The sequence below is a fragment of the Planococcus citri genome, chromosome 3 (genome assembly GCF_950023065.1).
Source record: "Planococcus citri chromosome 3, ihPlaCitr1.1, whole genome shotgun sequence".
Taxonomy (NCBI): Eukaryota; Metazoa; Arthropoda; class Insecta; order Hemiptera; family Pseudococcidae; genus Planococcus; species Planococcus citri.
The window spans coordinates 21,213,396-21,221,278 of NC_088679.1; positions in this window are offsets into that span (position 1 = coordinate 21,213,396).

Consider the following 7,883-nt stretch of genomic DNA (forward strand, 5'->3'; position numbering starts at 1 on the left):
GATTTCAGGAAAGGTACATCACTATTACTATAAACTTATTCGATGGATGACTACCTCTACCTAATGAAAAAAATCTAGGTCATAACGCGAAGCTTTTTTGCTCGTTGATAGGTGGTACCTACCTGTACCTATTGAGTATTCGAACGTCACCTCGATAGGTACAGGTAGGAGCATTTCCGATAATCCGCGATATTTTTTCATCCTTTATTACCGGTAAATTCAAACATTATCGTTTTGAAATGCGGCGCGATGTTATTACGCGTGACACAGAGACCATCGTCGAAGGGAAAAAGTATACATAAAAAACACATTTCCGAGGGAGATGCTCATTTGTAGAGCAACTGAAGCGGAACGATGACGGGGTACATGAGTTTGTGGTCATTCGAGCGATTGTCCATCCGTTTATATAACAAAAGCAGCATCGTTAAGTTATCCCAACAATAAAAAAATTTCATCTGCCAAAGAATACAATAAAATTACAAACCATATTTAAGGTTAAACCTTATCATTTGTGGTATTGATGCTGCGGAGCGCGCTCTTTGATCCGTGCGATTGTAATTTTCGATCCTATATGATGAGTCGAACACGTACGTGTGGATTTCGTAATGAAATCCGCTACGATTACGATCTGGGTATCGCTTCGCAATGCGATGCCGAGGGCGTTTGATGTATTTGGTATTTCGCAAAAGCGCATCTTTAAATATGAAAAATATTGTATCCGTGACTGTTCCATGTTGGTTTGTCTGGCCTTATGTGCGTATTAAGTCTTATCCATTGTTCATATATAGGGATCGGATCAAAGGTCATAGTTGTCGGACATAATCGACGAGGGCCATATTGAAATTTTTCATACGCTTGGGGCATTTTATACACACTCGTTGTAATATCTTACCTACATGGTGTTTGAGGAAACTTTGCCAGATTAATAAGCATGTCGGTCAGAATGATCGTTGGGTTAATTAAAAATACCCGAGAAGTACTTACGATGAAAAATGCTCTCGCGTATCATTCAATCGATTGTGTTGAGATCACGTCGAAGTAAAAAAAAAAAACTGCCGCGAAATAGCTACTCTTTATGAAATGAAACGCGTGTAACGAGCAGAAATTTAAAAAATATTAATTACTTTGTAGGTAAAGGTACTGGAACATCTAGTTTTATTCTTTCTTTTAATTTTTTTTCCTCGGCCTATGATCTATCTAGTACCCATCGGGTCATAAAAGATCGCTAACCTTGTGTCCTAGATGCATGGCTTTTATACGTCCGAGGATCGTCTTGTAGGTATACCTACGTATTTGATTGTAATTTGCCCTAACTGACGTTGAAAATATTTCACGTTATACACGTAAAATTTAGGTAAATCGGATCAAAGTTGCGAGACGTTTGAAACAATACACGTAGCGGTAAATTAAGGTATGTCGCAGATACGTAGGTACTATACACATATTATGCTTTAATATACCGCTGCTAAGTACCTACTCAAGTGTACCTACCTGTAATCTGCAGTCGCGACGCTGCTGTTTGGTTTTATTCACAATACGGAGTGTGAGTAATAAAATGACATAAAATCCAGTAAGTAATAAGCGAATAATAATTTTCCATCGTACGTACGTTCAACAAATATGGCAAGTTATCGTGATATCGTTATGGTATCTTTGCAAAGTCAGTGTCAAATCAAACGACCGATGACGTAAGGATCATCAAACGTGAAACAACTTTCGCGCAATTGGCATTCCATCTAATTGAATGAGAAACGAAAACAATAATTTGTAGAATTTTTGATTACATTTTTATCGTTTGCTGAGAGTGTGTGTGAGGGTACTTTTACTTTAACGTGTCATCATCGTCATGCCATGTGTTCGTGAACTTATGGAAAATTTTGGATTTGTGTGAAAGTAAGCTTGGCAAAATACAAAAAAAAATAAAAAAATAAAAAAAATAAGGCAATACGAAGTACGAAAATTAGTTGTTTTAAGAGATATAATAATTCGACCAAAACTTTGATTTGATGAACGGGTCAGATCAAATCGGATCCGAAGATGTCGGAATCGGATCAGGCCAAACCAAGACCAATGAGCTCTGATTAAATGCTTACTTAAATCATGCCATATTCAGGATGCAAATAGCCATCAGATCTAATTGAACAGCTCTTGATCACATTCAATTAATAAGGTCTGATCAGATGTATTAGTAAAGTTTGGCTAGATCCAGTATCAGGTCTTCTCTACTGGATCTGATTAGGTTTAAACAGAGTTAATTCGATCAAAACTTTGATCTAATGAGCTGATCAAACCTTGTCAGGTCAAACTGGATTGGTAAAAGTTCAAAATGTTATCCCCCCCCCCTATCCACAATTTCGACTCGATTCGCGAAAAAAAAATTATTTGCTCAAAAAATCTCTTTGCATTTTTTTAATTTTTTTTTAATTTTCAGGAAATCGAATAAAAGGTCGTTTTCGACCCACTCTAGAGCACCGACTCTGAATCTAGTGTCTATTTGAGTCGATGGGTCGCTGCTTCTGTGAGAAATTGTGTCTACCTCACAAGCTATACAAATAAAAATGCAAAATGAATGTCATTTTCGTGCTCAGCGTCCTCAAATTAGTCAGAAATCTCATTAGAAATGCAAAATTTGAACACTTTTCTCTGGTTCAGCCTCTGGCCCACTTTAAATGAGAGGAGGCCGTTTGGAGTCTTGTCTGGCCTCCTAAGGTCATTGATCTGTCTATGTGCTTTTGAAGCCCATCTGGAATCCTGTGTGGCCTCCTAAGGTCATTTTGACCTGCCTTCTGACTTTTTGAAGGCCGTATCTGGTGTCTTTTCTGGCCTCGTCGCGGACCTCCGTTCACGAGGTACCCGGTTCAAACCCAGCTACAGAGGCAAGCTTGTGCGTGTAATTAAAAAATCGTTCGTGCAATTATCAACATTACACGCCAAGTACCGTGGGACTACCAGTTTAGCCGAGCTAACAGATAATGCACGCCATCTGTTAGCAGAATCAAAAAGCTGAAACTGGTTCGAGCGTCTATAGAGGTCAACACTGAGGAGCTCAGGGTCTCTAAACTACCCGGCTAGCTCCAAGGTGCTTGTGTAGATGTCACTAGAAAGCAACGGGAAACTACTAGTGGAAGCTCGAAACAACGTCGATTCCCTAGAATAATCGCAGTGGCAATAGGCATACGCCTCACCCTGTTAGGGTACCACAAAAATGCGATTTCCAATGTCCTGTCAAGGATAAGGAACCACGACGACGACGATGGGTATTACCTAACTGGTCTGTCTGGCTTCCAAAGGTCATTGGTCTGTCTGTCTGTCTGTCTGTCTGTCTGGTTTTTGAAGGCAGTCTAATATCCTATTTGGCCTCCTAAGATCATTGACCTGGCTCTCTAGCTTTAGAGGGGCATTTGGACTCATTTCTGCCCTCCTATAAGGTTGTTGACCTGTCTGGCTTTAGAAGACCGTCTGGCGTCCTAAGGTCACTAACCTAGCTGTCAGGCTTCCAAAGATCATTTTGACCAGTATGTCTAGCTTTTGAAGGCACTCTGACATCCTGTCTGGCCTCCTAAGGTCATAGGCCTAGCTGTCTAGCTTTTGAGGGTCATTTGGAGTCCTTTCTGCCATGCTAAGGTTATTGACATGTCTGGCTTTTGAAGGCAGTCTCATATCCTGTCTGTCCTCCTAAGGTCATTGACCCAGCTGTCTGGCTTTAGAGGGTCATTTGGACTCATTTCTGTCCTAAGGTTATTGACCTTTCTGTCTGGCTATTGAAGGCATTCTGTGTCCTATCTAGCCTCCGAAGGCCATTGACCTGTCTGTTAGACTTCTGAAGGTCATGTAGCTTCCAGTCTAAACTCATAAGGTCGTTGACTTGTCTGTTTGGCTTCTTAAGGTCATCGACCTGATTTTCATGACTCGTTTCTGACCCCAAAAACAGGTCATTTTGTTCAGAAGAACGAGCTGTGGCAGCAGTCTGACACTGGAAATGAATTCACCGACCCCCCCCCCCCCAATCAATCAATTGCCTTTTTAGGATTTTTTTTATTCACAAAAAAGTGGAGTAAAAGATCGTTTTCAACTAATTTAATGTCGCCGAGTCCGAATCTAGTGTCAATTTGTGTCATGGGTTGCTGCTTCAGTGAGACATTGCAGGTATTCCACTACAATGAAAATATTTGAATTTGAACCTAAAAAAGTCCAATCGCAAAGTGAACTTCATTTTCGTTCTCAACAACCTTGAATTATGATCAGAAAACGTCATTAACTTTTTCAGTTGAACGCCAAAGTGGCCAAATTTGGACACTTCGCCATAAACTGTTGACAATTTTTTGTTATAAATTTTAACAAAAGTTTTTGGAATTTTGACAATTTTTTTTAATTAAACGGTGTCTGTAACCACCACTGGTTTTAAAAAGTGTCTGTCACTACCACTGGTTTTAAACAGTGTCTGTCACTACCACTCGTTTTAAGGGCCGATTCCGCATACTTTATTGCATAAGCAGCAGGCAGAATCCTTGACTAAGATTCACACGTTGCAAGTTTACTTAATTCAAGAACATTCACTTTTAAGTACTTGATCATCTCTGATCAAATAAATTTACTTGTATTTATTATTTTTCATCGTGAAATAGAATGGATAATCTGTTAATTAATTAAAAAATCAAGTTACTTGCCGTAGTTTGAATTGAATAAACTAGCAGCGTGTAAACCTTGCTTATCAGCATGCATCTTCAGATCTGGAAATCCAGTGAACAGAATTAGATGAAATTTGAAATATATATACTTCGAAACAATTAAAAGAAAATGTCGGAAGCGATTTTCATTTGATTGAGTATTTTTCGCAGAATTTGAAATTGAAAATGAACGAAATTTGAACACTTTTCAATCATTGATAATTCCAAAACTATTCAAGTAATTAAAAATCCCATCCGACATTTTTTTCTAATTGCTTCATAGTATCTATATTTCAAATTTCATCGATTTTCATCGGATAGATCTCGAGATCTCAACACTCGAAAATCAGGCGGACCGGGTATGCAATCATGTATGCGGAATCGGCCCTTAAACAGTGTTTGTCACTACCACTGGTTTTAAACAGTGTTTGTCACAAACACTGGTTTCAATCAGTGTCTGTCACAAACACTGGTTTCAATCAGTGTCTGTCACAAACACTGGTTTCAATCAGTGTCTGTCACAAACAGTGGTTTCAATCAGTGTCTGTCACAAACACTGGTTTTGCACAGTGTCCATCACAAACACCACTTTGAAACAATGTCTGTCACCGCCACTGGTCTTAAACAGTGTCTGTCACTACCACTGGTTTTAATCAGTGTTTGTCACTACCACTGGTTTGAAACAATGTCTGTCACCAGCACTGGTTTTAAACAGTGTCTGTCACTACCACTGGTTTGAAACAATGTCTGTCACTGCCACTGGTCTTGAACAGTGTCTGTCACTGCCACTGGTTTGAGACAATGTCTGTCACTGCCACTGGTTTTAATCAGTGTTTGTCACTACCACTGGTTTGAAACAATGTCTGTCACCAGCACTGGTTTTAAACAGTGTCTGTCACAAACACTGGTTTTTTATCAGTGTTGTCACTACCACTAGTTTTAAACAGTGACCGTCACAAACACTGGTTTTAAACAGTGTCCGTTACCACCACTGGTTTTAAACAGTGTCTGTCACTACCACTGGTTTTAAACAGTGTCTGTCACTACCACTGGTTTTAAACAGCGTCTGTCACTACCACTGGTTTTAAACAGTGTTTGTCACAAACACTGGTTTCAATCAGTGTCTGTCACAAACACTGGTATTAATCAGTGTCTGTCACAAACACTGGTTTGAAACAATGTCTGTCACTGCCACTGGTCTTGAACAGTGTCTGTCACTGCCACTGGTTTGAGACAATGTCTGTCACTGCCACTGGTTTTAAACAGTGTCCGTTACCACCACTGGTTTTAAACAGTGTCTGTCACTACCACTGGTTTTAAACAGTGTTTGTCACAAACACTGGCTTCAATCAGTGTCTGTCACAAACACTGGTTTCAATCAGTGTCTGTCACTACCACTGGTTTGAAACAATGTCTGTCACTGCCACTGGTCTTGAACAGTGTCTGTCACAAACACTGGTTTTAAACAGTGTCTGTCACCACCACTGGTTTTAAACAGTGTCTGTCACAAACACTGGTTTCAATCAGTGTCTGTCACTACCACTGGTTTGAAACAGTGTCTGTCACAAACACTGGTTTTAAACAGTGTCTGTCACTGCCACTGGTTTTAAACAGTGTCTGTCACAAACACTGGTTTTAAAATTCTAACAATTATCTATTTTGTAATTTTGACAAATTTCTTGCAATTTTGACGATTTTTTTTTTTGAAATATATCTATTTAATTTTTGATAATTTGGGATGATGCATGCCCCTACGTCTACTGGAATAGGGTCATGACTGGAAAATATGAAAATTGTATGTAATAAGAACTCTTCCAATTCTCCAGTTCTTCTAGGGAGCACCAAGAGAGGGATTTAGTAGGTAAATGCAGAAGTCAAAAGTTTTTTTTGAAAAATTTTTAACAAAAACTACAAAAAGAATTGTTTACATTTTAAGGAAAATTGTCAATGTTTCGAAACGAATTGTCATTTTATTTAATTTGCCTAATAATAATGATACTTATAAAAACTTAATTAATAAATAAAAATGTGCTGAATCAATTTATTTGATAAATTGCTCATCCCCTTGAAACATTATTACTGCCAAAGTTCAATACTTATTTAACATTTTAGCAAAATTGAACATACGAGTAGTTGAGCAAAATTTGCTTAGAAATCGTGAAAACATTCAGGATTTTTGCCCCACTTTTTCTATTCCTCCTTTCGATGTTGTTTTTTTTTTCAAGCCCAATAGAGAAAAGGCTGGATCTGATTAGTAGTTTGGTCAAAATCAGATCTATTCATCACACCATATCTGGTCAGATCCAATAAGGTCTTCCCTATTAGATCGATGGATCTGATCTGACCACGCCTGATCAGATCTGGTCAGGTAAAATCGCATCCATGGAATATTTTGATCTGATCTTATTCTGACCTGATCAAATCCAATCGTTTTCTCGTGGGAGTCGAAACCGAGGCATGCAGTTACCCTAGGAATCTACCCAAGGGAAAATGATTGGATTAGATCAGGTCTGAACTTTGTTCTGTCAGATCTGGTCAAATTAAGTTAAATCCATAGAATGTCCAAATCTAATCAGATTTGTTCAAATCCAAAACAATTACATTTCGGATATGAAACTCGTATACTTACCTACCTACCTATTTATTCCATGCTTCAAAATAATTTAGATCAAGGGAAAGGTTGAAGAGGAGGGAAAATGGCCATACATTAAATAAAGCAAATTAAATTCGCAAAGAAATGAAAAATGAATGAAATTTGTTCGCTAGTATAGCCTGGGTCGTCGGCGCAATATCGCGAGCTTCTTTAAACGCAAATGACGATATTTAAATCAAACGACTTCCTGCGTGATTTTAATTAAACATTTTCGTAAAGCTGCCTTTAATTGGTGGTGTAAATTTTTAACGATTTCCTCGATATGATATTACAAATGATGGCCGCATCATTTCGCTCGCTGGCGTTTGTTTTTTGTTATTATTGCCGCTTCGCTCGTGCATTGTACTCTTACATTATCGTACATACGCATGCGGAGAGTTGGCCAAAATAACTACTCGTCGTTTCTTCTCTTTCTCTCATCTCTGGTACGTACTACGTAGGTAGGTACATTTACCTAAAGGTGTTCGTTATGACAGCTCGAGGCGATCATTTTTTTCTTCTCTACCGATTCATGATATATACGACAAAGATACACGGTACATCAATAAGGAGGAGAAATACAC